Consider the following 15,547-nt stretch of genomic DNA (forward strand, 5'->3'; position numbering starts at 1 on the left):
CGTTGGATCTCCAAGAACAAAGGAACACTGCAGGGATGTCAAGAAATCCGAAAAATGGAGAAATCATCTTTTGCTCTATTTTCTCTCTATATTGGCTGTGAATTTGTTTGTGCACCTTCTTGAACATTAGGGCATCAAGTAATATATATAACATGGACCAAGATGGGCTAAAGATATGTTGGACTACTCATGGGCTAAAATAAACCCAACAAATCTCCCCCTTTTAGACTATGAGGAAGAGTTCGCCATCCCAGCCATCGAGCAACATATCTTTAACTTCTCTCTTGCTAAAGCTTTAGTCAACATATCAGAACCATTATCATCGGTATGAACCTTATCAAGTTCAAACAAGTTGTCTTCAAGAACATCTATAATCCAGTGATACCTCACATCGATATGCTTTGTTCTTTTGTGAAACACAGAATTCTTAGCAAGGTAAATAGCACTTTGATTATCACAAAGAACCACGTAGCGTTTTTGCAATAAACCAAGATCTTGTATAAATCTGTTTATCCACAATAACTCTTTGCATGCTTCTGTTGCTGCCATATACTCAGCCTCAGTTGTGGACAAGGCAACACACTTTTGCAGTCTTGACTGCCATGACACAGCTCCCCCTGTAAAAGTCATCAAATATCCAAAAGTGGATTTCATGTTGTCCTTATTTCCTGCCATATCTGAATCCGTATAACCAACAAACATAGATGCCCCATCTCCAAATGTTATACCCATTTTGGAAGTACCATGTACATATATGAAAATCCACTTAACTGCTTCCCAATGCTTCCTTCCTGGATTTGACAAAAATCGACAAACAACACCAACTACATAGGCAATATCAGGCCTTGTACACACCATGAGATACATCAAACTTCCAACGGCTAATGCATATGGAACTTTATCCATCTCTTCAATCTCCTTCTTTGTAGGCAGTCTTTATCAGTCAGCTTAAAGTTGGTAGTTAGAGGTGAACTAACTACTTTAGCTTTATCCATGTTAAATCTTTAAAGCACCTTCTCAATGCATTGCTCTTGTGACATGTGCAACTTCTTTGAAGCTCTATATCTAGTAATCCAAATGCTAAGAATTTGTTTTGTTGGCCCCAAGTCTTTCATAGCAAAAGACTTGCTTAATTGTTTCTTCAGCTAAACAATTCTCTCTACATTCTTGCCAACAATCAACATATCATCAACATAAAGCAATAAAATGATGAAATCATCATCATCAAACCTCTGGAAGAAAAAACAATGATATGAAGTAGTCTTATGGTAGCCTTGATCACCCATGACTAACTCAAATTTTTTGTACCACTGTCTTGGTGCTTGCTTCAACCCATAAAGGCTTTTCTGAAGCCTACACACATAGTCTTCTTTTCCTTTAACTTGAAAACCTTATGGTTGCTCCATATAGATTTCCTTGTCCAAATCACTATGAAGGAAAGCTGTCTTGACATCCATCTGCTTAACCTCAAGATCAAGGCTAGCAGCTAAACCAAGAATCACCCAAATGGAACCCATCTTCAAGACCGAAGAGAAAATCTCATCAAAATCAATACCCTTTCTTTGACTGAAACCTTTGACTACCAATTGATAGTTTCGTTTTTATTACTTTTTTTCATAGTTTATTTTTAGTTAAAACCATCTCATTTTAGTTAATCTTCATGCATATTTTCTCTTTTTATTATTTTTCTCCTTTACCGGGTGCTTTCCAGTCTTTTGAGCTTATTTGCAGGATTTACCGAAGACTATTTGTCATTGGAGGTATGGAAGGAGTGCGGGACTACTGGAGGTTTGCAATCTGTTCGTGGGTTTGAAGTGGTGCAATTGGGCTTGGTGTCAGTATAATCGAGAAGCGTGTTGGACTTAATCTTTGGACGAGGACTCGAGTTAAGAAAGACTAAGGAAGCATTGGACCATCATTGGAGGCTTTGAAATAACATAATTGGGCTCCCAAGAATTAATGCATGTGGGCTGGAGGATGAGTGAAGAAGATTGGGCTGGATTATATGTTAAATGGGCCAAGGTTTACTATCAGCGAGACCCACCTGGTCCGCGTGGATCCACAAACGGTCCGCGTGGATCGTGCTGTGGTGAATCCGGGTTTTGACTTTTTGACTATATTTTGGGAAGGTTGGTGGATGGCTTTTGGTGAGGTTTTGAATCCGGAACTGAGACCTTTTTACTGGTGATTTTGAGTGGGAATTCATTATCAATCACTTGCAAGAACTACTCTTTTGCTCTCAAGAAAAGTTTGGAAGAAATTTAAGATTTTGAAGATTGGTGTAATTTCATTTCATCTTGCACTTTGAATCATGTTTGGTATCTCTAAACTATCTTGTATTTCCTTTATTTTGGCCATGCTTGGCTAGATTCACATTTGGTTGATTAGGGTTTAACCCATGGATGATTAGTTGCTTTGAAGACTTCATATTATCTTGTGTTTGAAATTTATGGAAATGTTTTCTAATCAAACATCTTCTTGTGTTTATTTATCTTTGATCATGAGCTTTGATGAATGAATACTTATTTTTTGTTGACTAATTTCTTGGTTAAGTAATGGACCCTCAAATTAGTAAGCAACAAATGGTTTATATGTTTGTTTTCATTTCATTTAGATCATGAAAATGTTTCCTCCATAATGATAATGTAAGCATTTGATTATCTTTTGGACTTGGTAACTCTTAGAACTTAAAGCTAATTGATTTTCACAAGATTATATGCTTCATTGATTTTGTGACTTTAATTAAGGAAATGTGTTAAGAGCTCCTCTAACCATTTTAATAACTATGAAGAGTTGAGGTAATTTGTGCATATGAATTGCTATAGCCAAGTTAAATTGATTCACAAGTGTTGTTCCATTTAGTCTAATGATAAGTCAACTATGTCATCCATGTGGTGTATCCCAAAGTCAACCAATTTCACTTCATTGAATTTAATTAAATCTTTTACTTTCTTACTTGTCATATTTACATTCTAGCGTAGCTTTAATTTTCTCAAACAATAAAAAAGAATTAAACCCCCCTATTTTACTTTTACTCTTGTTTTACAAGTATTTGAACAAGTGATTTACATAGAGATTTAAATTGAACCAATCTCCGTGGATACGATCCCTTTACCACTATACACTGTTTTAGTGTGTAATATTTAGGGTATTTATTTTGTTGGCCTCGACAACTACCACCAATCTAGCCTTGTACCTAGGCCATGGCGTATGTTCTTCAGTCTTCACTTTGTAGACCCACATGTTCTTCAAAGCTCTCTTGCCTTTAGGCAACTTCACCAACTTAAAGGTATTGTTTTCATGCAAGGAATTCATCTCATCTTGCATAGCTTCAACCCACTCTCCTTTATGCTAATCTTCCATAGTCTCTGCATAACATTCATGATCTCCCTTGTCAGTGACTAAAACATACTCATCAACAGTATAACATGTGGCAGGATGACGATCTCTCGTAGACCGCCTAAGTGGGACAAATAGTGGTATATAATGTACTGGTGACTCTCGATGAAGATCCTCATCCAAATCTGGATGCTTTGGAACATCATTGTCATCAATACCATGTTGTTCATCATTCTGAACATCTTTATTTTGTGGCTCAAAAATGTTGAGGAGGAACCGGATCCAAATCAACACGATCATCAGTAGATTGAGGAACTATCTTTGTTTTCTCAATATCTTTCAAACTCCGATCTTCCACAAATACAATGTCATGACTCCTTACAAGTTTCTTCAAAACTGAATCATATAGCCTATAATCGAACTCATCTTGTCCATAACCAAGGAATATACACGGTTTGGTCTTCATATCAAGCTTTGATTTTTCATCTTTGGGAATATTCACAAAAGCCTTGCATCCAAAGACCTGTAAATAACGATACGAAACATCTTTGTCACTCCAAACTCTGTCAGGAACATCAAAAGACAAAGGAACACAAGGAGAAGATTTATAACATTACTGTCGTATTCAAAGCTTCACCCCAAAAGGAATCAGGCAACCCTGCATGTGAAAGAAAACATCTAACTCTTTCACCCAATGTCTAATTCACCTTTCTGCTAAACCATTCAACTATGGTGTCTTTGGAGGAGTCTTTTGGTGTCGGATACCTTGCTTTCTACAATAAGCATCAAAGACCAATGTATTCACCCCCATTATCTGTCCGAACACACTTCAACTTCTTCCCAGTTTGTCTCTCAACTAAGGCAAGAAATTGCTTAAACACATCCAATACTTGATCTTTAGTCTTCAAAGTATAAACACATACATTACATGGATGATCATTGATGAATGTGACAAAATAGTAGGTGGAATTTCATAGTTAGCTTTCCCTTTTGACCCACTACTAGACTCTCCAATGTGGTCTTTCCTTTTTCACTTGGGTTCGACAAAAAATCTCCCCCTCACTTAAGATTTAACAGTTATAAGTCAGGGGTCTTTGCTAAGTATTACACTTAGTGTGACGAAATGTCTCATGTAAACGATTGAATGAGTAGTTCTAAAAGATTGTAGCCTTAACTTTTAAATGTTAAGTTACCATGCCAAAGTGTATAATTATAATAGTGTTTTATAATTATATAAAATAATCATTTTATAAATTATTTGGGCATTGTAACGACAATGCATGACTAATTTCCAAGTTATGTGGGCAGAGTAACGATAGTGTATAACTGATATCCAAGTTTTGTGAACAGTGTTTCAACAATGTATTTGATCTGTTATATTAATACAAAAATTAATATAACAAATAAATAACGATTATAGTTTAATATAAACAATAAATAATGATTGAATTTATATAAACAATAAATTGTTTTAAACATGTATTCTCCATCGAAAACAGTAAAATGGTTTAAAATGTGGGTGTGAAACTCACACTCGAAGCGTGCTTTTAAAACGTCGTGTTTATGTCGGATTGCGTCGAAACCGAAATGGGTAGCGCTTTGCCATAAAAAGAGTTGGGATGTGGTCGGAACAAAAGGGGGAGTTGCTGGAATTTTTTGTCGGAAGAATCTTGCCGAAAAACTGCTCTGGTTGCCGGAAAACTGTTGAAAAGAGGCTGTTAGTGGGGTTTCGTCGGAAAGAGATGGACGCTGGGGGCTACCGGCGATGGGGAGGCTGATTGGAGGTGGTTCGCTGGTAGGGGGTCGGAGGGAGTAGATCGGCGGTATAGGATGGTTGGAGGCGGTGGAGGGAGGCAGACGACGTCGATGGGTGGTGTTAGGTTTTCCGATAGAGAGAGAGAGAGAGAGAGATAGGAGTTTGAGAGAGGTGGGTTTGGTGCAAGAAATGCAACTGCTGGCCCCCTCTATTTATAGCAAGATTTGGTTGAAAATGGATGGTCGATATCGATCTATGTGGCGCGATCTCGGACCACGTACTCGGGATGCTTGATCTGACATTTCACGAAATTTTTGAAGTCAGTGGTTTGTAGTACTAGTCCCACAACTATGCGAACAAAATGTTAGAAAAATACGGTTACGATGGGTTCCCGATTGTTGCGATTCGACTGTTTTCACAAAAGTGCCATAACTTCATGAAAATGAAATTCCGGGAAATGAATCAAATATTACATCATATCCTGGTTTGTAAAATGTGAATATCTTTTTCTAACGATTCCCGTAGATAACACAACGAATCGCTTGAAAGTTCGTTGTTGGGAAAGTTGGCATCTGCTTGAATTTTTTGGCAAAATGAGTTAAAGATATATTTTGATGATAAATCTTATTATGATCGTGGGAAAATTATTAGAAGTTGAAAATTATCTCCTAAGGTATCTAACGAATCGTTTGAAGTTTCATAATTATTTCATTAGACGGTTGATTTGTGTGTTTTCTTTGAAACGTCATAAGTTTTGCATACAAATTCCGTTTTTGACGTTCTTTATATCCATGTGAGCGTAATAACTTGCATTTTCTGATTATGGTATTATTTATATAAAATGATGTCCAATACATACATTTATTTCAAAAATGCATTTTAATGCACTTTTTGTGTACAACGTCAAAAATTTGCTCGTCCGTATTTTTCACCATTGGACGATTCAACTCCTTTTTCTTATGTATTTCAAAGTATATTATAGTATTTTCATCCAAAATAGTCAAATATTATACATTATGCCTATTACATTGATGTTCGTCATGTTTGAAATTGACGATTATTGACCCAAATTGGAAGGTCGTCACAGATGCTCCTACAATGTTTACTGTTGAGTTACTGAACTTGGTTGCAAAATTAGAAAGGGGGTTGTCAAATTTGGTTCCTACAGGTGGAATTTAGGGTGCACTCTAAGAAGATTTTAGGTATTGCAGAGAAGAAGTATGAACTGATAATTTCATTCACAAACAAACTGTATACATATACAATTTACAGGGAGGAAAATCAGGAGAGAGAAAAGCTATCTAATAATGTCTATAACAAAAATAACCCCTACAATTAAGCTATGAAATATATGATTGAAATTTGAAAAAGATATACAACAATATTTGAGGCGGTGATATATCACTTAACATTCCCCCGCAAGATGGACGAGCTATTTGCGAGACCGATCTTGGAAACCAGAAGTTGAAAACGTGGACGCAGTAATGGCTTGGTAAGGGTATCGGCAAGTTGGTCGTCACCCGATATGTGTGTAACCCGTAGAGATCCGTTTTGTACTTTTTCACGAACAAAATGAAAATCCAATGCTAAACGCTTCATGCGAGAATGAAAAACTGGATTTGCAGAATATGTCGTGGCACTGAGATTGTCGCAATAGACGACAGGAACTATAGGTAATTTGAAGCCTAACTCAGATAAAAGATTAGTGAGCCATTGGACTTCTGTGGTGGTAGAGGCTACAGCTCTAAATTCGGCCTCAGTGGAGCTACGGGCTAAAGTAGTTTGTCGTTTGGAGCTCCAAGCAATAGGGTTAGATCCAAGGAAAACGACATAACCAGTTGTGCTACGATAATTATCTTTGTCTCCTGCCCAGTCCGCATCAGTAAAAGCGTGTAAAGTGAGAGGAGAGTGTTTTCGCAGCAGCAAACCTTTAGATAATGTACCCTGTAGATATCTTAGGAGTCTTTTTAAAGCTGTCCAATGTTGATATGTTGGAGCATGCATAAATTGAGACAACTTGTTGACGGTGAATGCAATGTCGGGACGGGTAAGAGATAAGTATTGCAATGCACCGATGATAGACCGGTATTTTGTAGGAGAAGGATGTGTGGGAGCACCATGTAGTGTTAGTATTTCAGAGCAAGTAATAGGGGTGGTAATCGGCTTACAGTCACTCATATTTGCCTTTTTAAGAATATCATAAATGTATTTCTTTTGAGAGAGAATAAGACCTTGTGAATGGGGAAGTACTTCAATGCCGAGAAAATAGGTGAGAGATCCAAGGTCTTTTAAGGAGAACTTTTTTGATAAAAGCTGGATAAAGCGATGAACCAAGGAAGTGGAAGGACCGGTGATGATAATGTCATCAACGTATACAAGGATATAGATGGGAGTGGAATCCACGATGTAAGTGAAAAGATAGGAGTCAGAAATGGTGGGTTTGAAACCATGAGAGACAAGAAAAGATTTTAGTTCATCATACCATGCACGAGAGGCTTGTTTGAGTCCATAAATAGCTTTGTTTAATTTACAGACGTGATTTGGGAAGGTCGGATCAACGAAACCGGGAGGTTGAGCCATAAAGACATCCTCATTAAGGGTGCCTTGAAGAAAGGCATTGTTGATATCTAATTGATTAAGAACCCATCCCTGTGAGACGGCAAGGGTGAGAACAAGACGAAGTGTTGCCGGTTTAAGGACCGGGCTGAAGGTTTCGAGATAGTCAATGTCGGGTCTTTGGGTGAATCCTTTGGCCACGAGTCGGGCTTTTAAGCGGTCTATAGATCCATCCGTTTTGTATTTAGTTCTATAAACCCACTTGGAGCCCACAAGATTAGGAGCAAGTGTAGAGGGGACGAGAGTCCATGTATTATTTCTTTTTAATGCATCAAATTCAAGTTGCATGGCATGGCGCCACGAGGGATGCTTGAGAGCATGAGAGATGGTGGGTGGTTCGTCATAGGCAGTGAGGGTGGTGTTGTAGAGTTGAAAATCAGAGTTATGGTACTTGGGATTAGGTTTGGGGTTGGCTCGAGTATTTGGTTTGGGGTGTGTTGGTGTAGGTGAGGGAGGGATATGATCTGTAGCGTTTGGAATAGATGTTTGTGAGGAGTCGGTGGATGAGGTGGAGTGTAGGTTAGATGGTGGTGTAGAGGAATGAATTTGAGATGCATTGGCAGGGGAGGAAGAAGAATGGTGAGATTGTATTGGTTGCATGAAAGGTTGTGGATTGGGTGATGGGTTTTGTGGAGATGAAATGGTTATTGAAAATGGTATCCAAGCATCATAATCAGTGGGGTGAGAAGGAGTGGTGGATGAGGTGAGTTGTGAGAAAGGGAAAATATTTTCAACAAAGGTCACGTGTCTGGAGGTAAAAATTTTATAAGTTGTTGGGTCAAGTGAGTAGTAGGCACTTTGTGTGGAGGAATAGCCAACAAATATACAAGGTTGTGACCGTTGGTGAAGTTTGTGAGGTGAATAAGGACGTAACCAGGGATAACACAAACATCCAAAGCTACGAAGTTTATGGTAGTTTGGTTGTTTGTTAAATAAAGTGAGGAAAGGTGAAGAATTGTGTAAGGTTGAGGTTGGGAGTCGATTTATCAAATATGCAGCTGTTGTAAAAGCAAATGGCCAAAAGGTGACCGGTAGTTTGGCATGAGATAGTAGTGCCAATCCGGTTTCAACGATATGTCAATGTCTTCGTTCGGCATATCCATTGTGTTCGGGTGTGTGTGGTGGTGATGTAAGATGAGAGATACCACAGGAAGAGAGATGAGATGAAAGTTTGGTGTATTCTCCCCCATTGTCGGAGAAGAATTGTTTAATTTTGCGATTAAAATAGTTTTCAACCAGTCGTTGAAAAAGAATAAAAGTAGAGAGGGAGTCCGATTTGTTTTTAATGGGATAAATCCAAATGTATTTTGTGTAGTTGTCAACAAAAATGATTTAATATTTATAATTATCAAATGAAGTGACTGGGGAGCACCAAACATCAGAAAATATTAGATCAAGTGGAGAGTTGGATGTAAGAGAAGATTGAGAAAAAGGTAGTTTATGACTTTTATTCACTTGGCAAGCATTACAATTATCATGAACATTGGAATGGAAAGAAACAAGAGATGACAAGAGCTTGAAAACTTTATTATGGGGATGTCCAAGCCTGTGATGCCATGTGGTAGAATCAGTTTGTTGCATGGTGAAGGCAGCCGGTGAGGATGGCAAATTTCGTGAGCGAAGCTCATACATGCCTTTGGTTGCCGTTCCCTTGAGGATTTGGAGTTTGGTTGCTCGATTCTTAAGAACAAAAACAGAAGAATAGGACTTTATGAGAAAATTGTTGTCAAGACACATACGTGATATGGAAATTATGTTTTTAGATAAAGATGGAACACATAATACGTTTTTAAGAAGGATTGGTGTATGTGAAGTATGGAGTAAAAGGGAACCAATATGAGTAATGGGAAGACAAGAACCATCACCTATTACGAGCTCTTCTGTCCCATCATACGGTGCATGAAGGGAAAGGTTGTTCAGATCAGTGGTAACATGGTGTGATGCTCCACTGTCAAAAATCCAACTGGTGTGCTCCGGGTTAGTTTTGAGGTTCATGGTGTTGACCTGTGCGCCCTTTGCCTGCATATTGCGAATGAATGGTGGAATAGTAACATTTGGATGTACCTTTTTGAAGGTTGGGCAGTTTGTAAGAGAATGACCACGTTGATAGCACCATTGGCACTTCCCAAGAAAGGGTTTGTTTCATGCAGGTGTGTTGGGTGTGGGAAGAATACCCGGATTATGCACGGCTTGCCGATAAGCATTCATATTGTTTCCTGTTGAAGAATTGTGTTGTTTCTGGTTCCACGTTTTGAGTCGAGGTCCATTGCGATTAGACTGTTGAACGTGAAAGACCGATGCCGGTTGATGGATTCCTGTGACAGCAACTTGTTGGGCGATTGATAACTCTTGGTTAATCAATTTCTCATGTAACTCATCGAAAGAAATTAGGGTGTCTCGTGCGTGGACCGCATCAAGAATCGGTTTATAAGTTGTTTGATCGAGACCATTCAGGATGATGTCGACGACATCTTCATCATCCATTTTCTTTCCGAGAATTGCGAGCTCATCAGTAACTATTTTGATTTGCTGCATGTACTCCGTTATTGATTGAGTAGGAGTTTTTGTTGTTTGCTTCAACCGATGTTTCAATTGTTTAATGTGTCCTCGGCTTGGAGAGGCATAAGTTTTGGCAAGAATCTGCCAAGCTTCATGTGAAGATGTTGCTCCAGTAATGAGAGGCACAATTTGAGGAGAGAGGCTACCTACCAGTGCACCGAATAATAGCTTGTCTTGCCTGAACCATTGGGAATATCCAGGGTGTGGAGTTTTCGAACCATCTTCAGCAGTGACAGGTTTTGGGGGTGGATGAGATCCGTCTATGAACTTGAACAAGTTGTTAAGATTTATGGAGTCTTGAACAAATTGACAAGTTCCTAAGAATTCAAGGGCCATAAATGTAACTTGACAAATATTAAACAATTCAATTGTTTAATATTGAATGGACGTACATGTCGGCAAATCAATTGTTTATTATTTGGACGCATCTTTTGCATGGTCAAACAATGGACGGCAAGAAATATTAAATTATTAAATGATGGCTCCTTTTTCTCAATTGCGGCAATTTTGTCAATATGGACGGCAAATTTGTGTGAATCAAGAAAAGTTTACGGCACATCTCCTATATATATATATATATATATATATATATATATATATATATATATATATATATATATGTGTGTGTGTGTGTGTGTGTGTGTTGTGTAGCAGAGAATGTGTGCATCAAATATAACTTGTAGAGTTATAAATTGTAATCTTATTAAGTTAATAAGAAAATCTAGTTGCAGCCCGTGGACGTAGGATTTACACCGAATCCGAACCACGTAAAATCCTTGTGTTCCTTCTTGCTTTATTTCCTTCGTGTGTTTGTGTGTGTGACAGTGTGTTTCCGCTGCGTGTACCCGGTCCGATTCCTAACAACTGGTATCAGAGCCAGATTAGCGAGGTTTGGAGGGTACGATCGTTTTTTTTATCACGCACGAGTGTACCTGATTTGTATCTTGTTTGTCATAATGGCTGAAGACAAGGTGATAATCGAGAAGTTCAACGGTTCTGACTTTAGCTGGTGGAAAATGCAATTAGAAGCATTGCTATGTCAGAAAGACTTGGACATGGTACTCGGAGACAAACCGGAGAAAATTGAAAAAGCTGCTGAAGATGCGTGAAACTCAAAGGACAAGAAAGCCAAGGCGGTTATTACATTGTCGTTGACGAAGAGCGTTGCTTTCAACATCATGAATGAAACCACGACACGTGGTATGATGGAGGCTCTGTCAAATATGTATGAGAAACCATCGGCGGCTAACAAGGTGTTCTTGATGAAGGAGTTGTTCACTACAAGGATGAATGAGGAAGGCTCAGTTACGGTTCACATTAACAATCTAAATTCAATTCTGTCCAGATTATCATCTGTGGGAATTAAATTTGATAACGAGACTCAAGCATCACTGCTACTAGCTTCTCTACCTGATAGCTGGTCCGGAACAGTTACCGCTGTTACGAGTTCCGTGGGGACCAGTGGTATGACTTTTGAAGGGGTTAGAGATTTGGTTCTAGGCGAGGATATCAGACGCAAGAATCAAGGTGGATCTTCCTCTTCTGATTTATTAAATATCGGAAGAGGTAGAGGGAATAGCAGGAATAGTGGAAGCAGTGGGAGTCGGGGAAGAAGTTCATCTAGAATTAAGAAGAATGTGAAGTGCTGGAACTGCCAGGAGGTGGGACATGTTAAGAGTCAATGTCCAAAGAAAGAATTGAACATTGCCGGTGCTGAGAGTGTGTTTGAGGATGATGCATTGATACTCAGTATGGAAAGTTTTGTAGACTCTTGGGTCATGGATTCAGGGGCTTCGTTTCACACCATGGACAACGGAGAAACGATGGTGAATCTAAAAGAAGGAGATTTTGGAAAGGTACGTTTGGCAAATGACGAGATGCTTCAGGTAACGAGCATGGGAGATATTGATTTGGTTACTTCATTAGGAACTACATGGAGCCTGAAGGATGTCAGGGTAATTCCGGAGCTGAAGAAGAAATTGATTTCTGTTGGTCAGCTGGATAAACAAGGACTGGAAGTAAGGTTTGGTAGTGGTAAATGGAGGGTGGTCAATGGTGATCTGGTTATTGCTCGTGGTATGAAGTGTGGGTCATTGTATATGGTTGAGGTATCTGCTGAGGGAAGTATGACCGTCCCGGTCAAGCATGACAAAATCTGGTTCGCTAAATCTAGTGCTAAGAGACTTCATTTTGCAAACATGAATTCTGGAGCCAAGTGGATGTTAGCTGAACGAGTTCGAAAGTCTAAACCATTCAGGAGATTCTGTGACAGTGGGAGCACGGGGCGTGTTCCGGGTACAGTTACAAAGAGCCGTTGGGTTTTGAAGACTAAGACTGAAAATTTCTCTCATGTTGGATGTTTGCTATGTTTGGAGAGTGTTAGTGGTCCTCGGTGTATCTCTGGATCCGGTGGAGTGTCCAAACCGGTTGAGACAGAGGATGAATTGGTGGCGGGATTAGCCACGACTGAGTTTGAGCTAGTGGGAGCTTCAACTGGCCCTTCTAGAAATTGATGATGAGGGGCGACTGCAACTAGAGAAATCAGACTAAGTTTTAGCTTGTTCATTGGAACTGGAAGCCTAAAAGGACTTGGTTGTTTTTTAAGATTACTGGAATAATTGAGAGTTGAATGGCGGAGAAAAGCTAAAGTTGTTCAAGCCTCCAAGTGGGAGATTGTTAAGATTTATGGAGTCTTGAACAAATTGACAAGTTCCTAAGAATTCAAGGGCCATAAATGTAACTTGACAAATATTAAACAATTCAATTGTTTAATATTGAATGGAAGGTACATGTCGGCAAATCAATTGTTTATTATTTGGATGCATCTTTTGCATGGTCAAACAATGGACGGCAAGAAATATTAAATTATTAAATGATGGCTCCTTTTTCTCAATTGCGGCAATTTTGTCAATATGGACGGCAAATTTGTGTGAATCAAGAAAAGTTTACGGCACATCTCCTATATATATATATATATATATATATATATATATATATATATATGTGTGTGTGTGTGTGTGTGTGTTGTGTAGCAGAGAATGTGTGCATCAAATATAACTTGTAGAGTTATAAATTGTAATCTTATTAAGTTAATAAGAAAATCTAGTTGCAGCCCGTGGACGTAGGATTTACACCGAATCCGAACCACGTAAAATCCTTGTGTTCCTTCTTGCTTTATTTCCTTCGTGTGTTTGTGTGTGTGATAGTGTTTCCGCTGCGTGTACCCTGTCTCAATTCCTAACACAAGTCTAATCCATAGAGCAGTGCTTCTACTTGAGTTTTCCAGGCTAAATAATTCAGAGATGTGAGTTTTAGGGTAGCGGGGAAAGTGACGACTGTTAAGTCTTTCATAGATGGGTTGATCAAGAAAGATGATGTTTCAGACATGTTTTTGGTTGAAGCAGATTGTGAAGGAGATGATGATCGGGATGAATTTTGTGATGAGGTGTTTGAGCCTTGCTCTGATACCATAAGAAGATTTTAGGTATTGCAGAGAAGAAGTATGAACTGATAATTTCATTCACAAACAAACCGTATACATATACAATTTACAGGGAGGAAAATTAGGAGAGAGAAAAGCTATCTAATAATGTCTATAACAAAAATAACCCCTACAATTAAGCTATGAAATATATGATTGAAATTTGAAAAAGATATACAACAATATTTGAGGCGGTGATATATCACTTAACACACTCTAGATAGATGCCATATTTCTGGATTCAAGAAAGATGTCGTGTAGAAATCCTACATTGTGGTAATACAAGTTTGTTGTTACTTTTTTACAATTGATTGCCGGTGGAATGTATTTTTTCTGGTGTTGTTATGTTAAAGAAATTTTTTGCTCATATTACTCCAATAAGTTCATTGTCTTTTGTTTGTTTCCGAAAAATTTCGTTGTCAATTTTGGCATCCTTACGTGTTGTTGCCCCTACCCCATTGTACATTTAAACAAGTATGAAGTTTTAAATTACTTATAGAAGTTTTTTGTTTTATAACTTTTAGTAGTAATGTAGCTTATTTTACTTTTAAGATATACTCTTTATTGTTTACTTAATTTCTTATTATTTTATAAAATAATTACTAAGTTATCATTTAATTAATATTTAAATTAAGTTCAATATCATATTCAATAGTGAGTTTAATTCAAAAGTTTGGAATTTTATAATACTATATTTCATTCTCTTGATTTTTATTATATAAACTTTAAAGAATTATACGAATTAATCAAAATATCAATTAAAATTTTATAATAAAAAACGTTTAAAACGAAGCGCTATTTTCTAATTTGATGCAATATGACAACACATAAAGTTTGATGTCTTGATTAATAAAGTTTATGTCCATAAGTCCATATTGATGAAAACTCACTGACTAATATAATTGAACAGGTTTAGCTCAAACAAAAACACGAACATGAAAATCCATAAAAATGAAAAAAATTAAAACCAAACTGAAAAATCTTTGAATTTGAACAAAAAAAAAAACAAACCAAAAAGACAGCTAGACCAAACTGGTCTACAATGAAATTGAAAAAAAAACAATAAAAAAAGATTGGATTGAAAGAGACCGTTAAGAAAAAAGAGCGGCTTACAGTGTCTGTTGTCGAAAACAAACTATTCGTTGTCTGTTAAAAAAGAACTTATCGACGGAATGAAACTATTCGTCTGCTGTTGCATTGGGTGAGTTTTCGATACATATATTTTGAACAACCCTATCATGCAACACATATAATCATGTTAACATATTTTATAGCTACATTTTTTTCGTAGGTTTATTGCAAATACGAAGAACAACCTGAATTTCGAGAAAAAAATTGTTTTAACATAGTAATGTGAACTATATACAATATTAATGCATAAAATTAGACATTTTATTGAAAAACCGTGACATTAAGCATTTCAAAATGTAGCATTCAGAATCCCAAAAAACAAAAAACTATCTTTGAAAATTAACAAAAAAAAAAAAAAAAAAAACTCTGAAATATGAACAATACTCCAGAATAAGGGCAGACATTCCGGAGAAATTGGTTATTTTTCAAAAACCGAAAAAAAAATGTTATTTAATTTGAAAACTCTATTTATAATGGTTAGATTACTTAATTTTCCTTTAATCTATCCAAATACTAAAAAATGTTTATTAGCGATGCCAAATCGCAATAAGCTAATAATTACTTTATATAAACAATCCTTCAAACGGGTGTGTATGTCTTGACATCACATATGTTATAAGCATGCATTGCGTCTCCCTATATGCCATTTTATCTTCTTGTTAGTA

This window comes from Lactuca virosa, chromosome 7, assembly GCF_052849685.1.
Source record: "Lactuca virosa cultivar CGN04683 chromosome 7, Lactuca_virosa_CGN04683_v6, whole genome shotgun sequence".
NCBI lineage: Eukaryota > Viridiplantae > Streptophyta > Magnoliopsida > Asterales > Asteraceae > Lactuca > Lactuca virosa.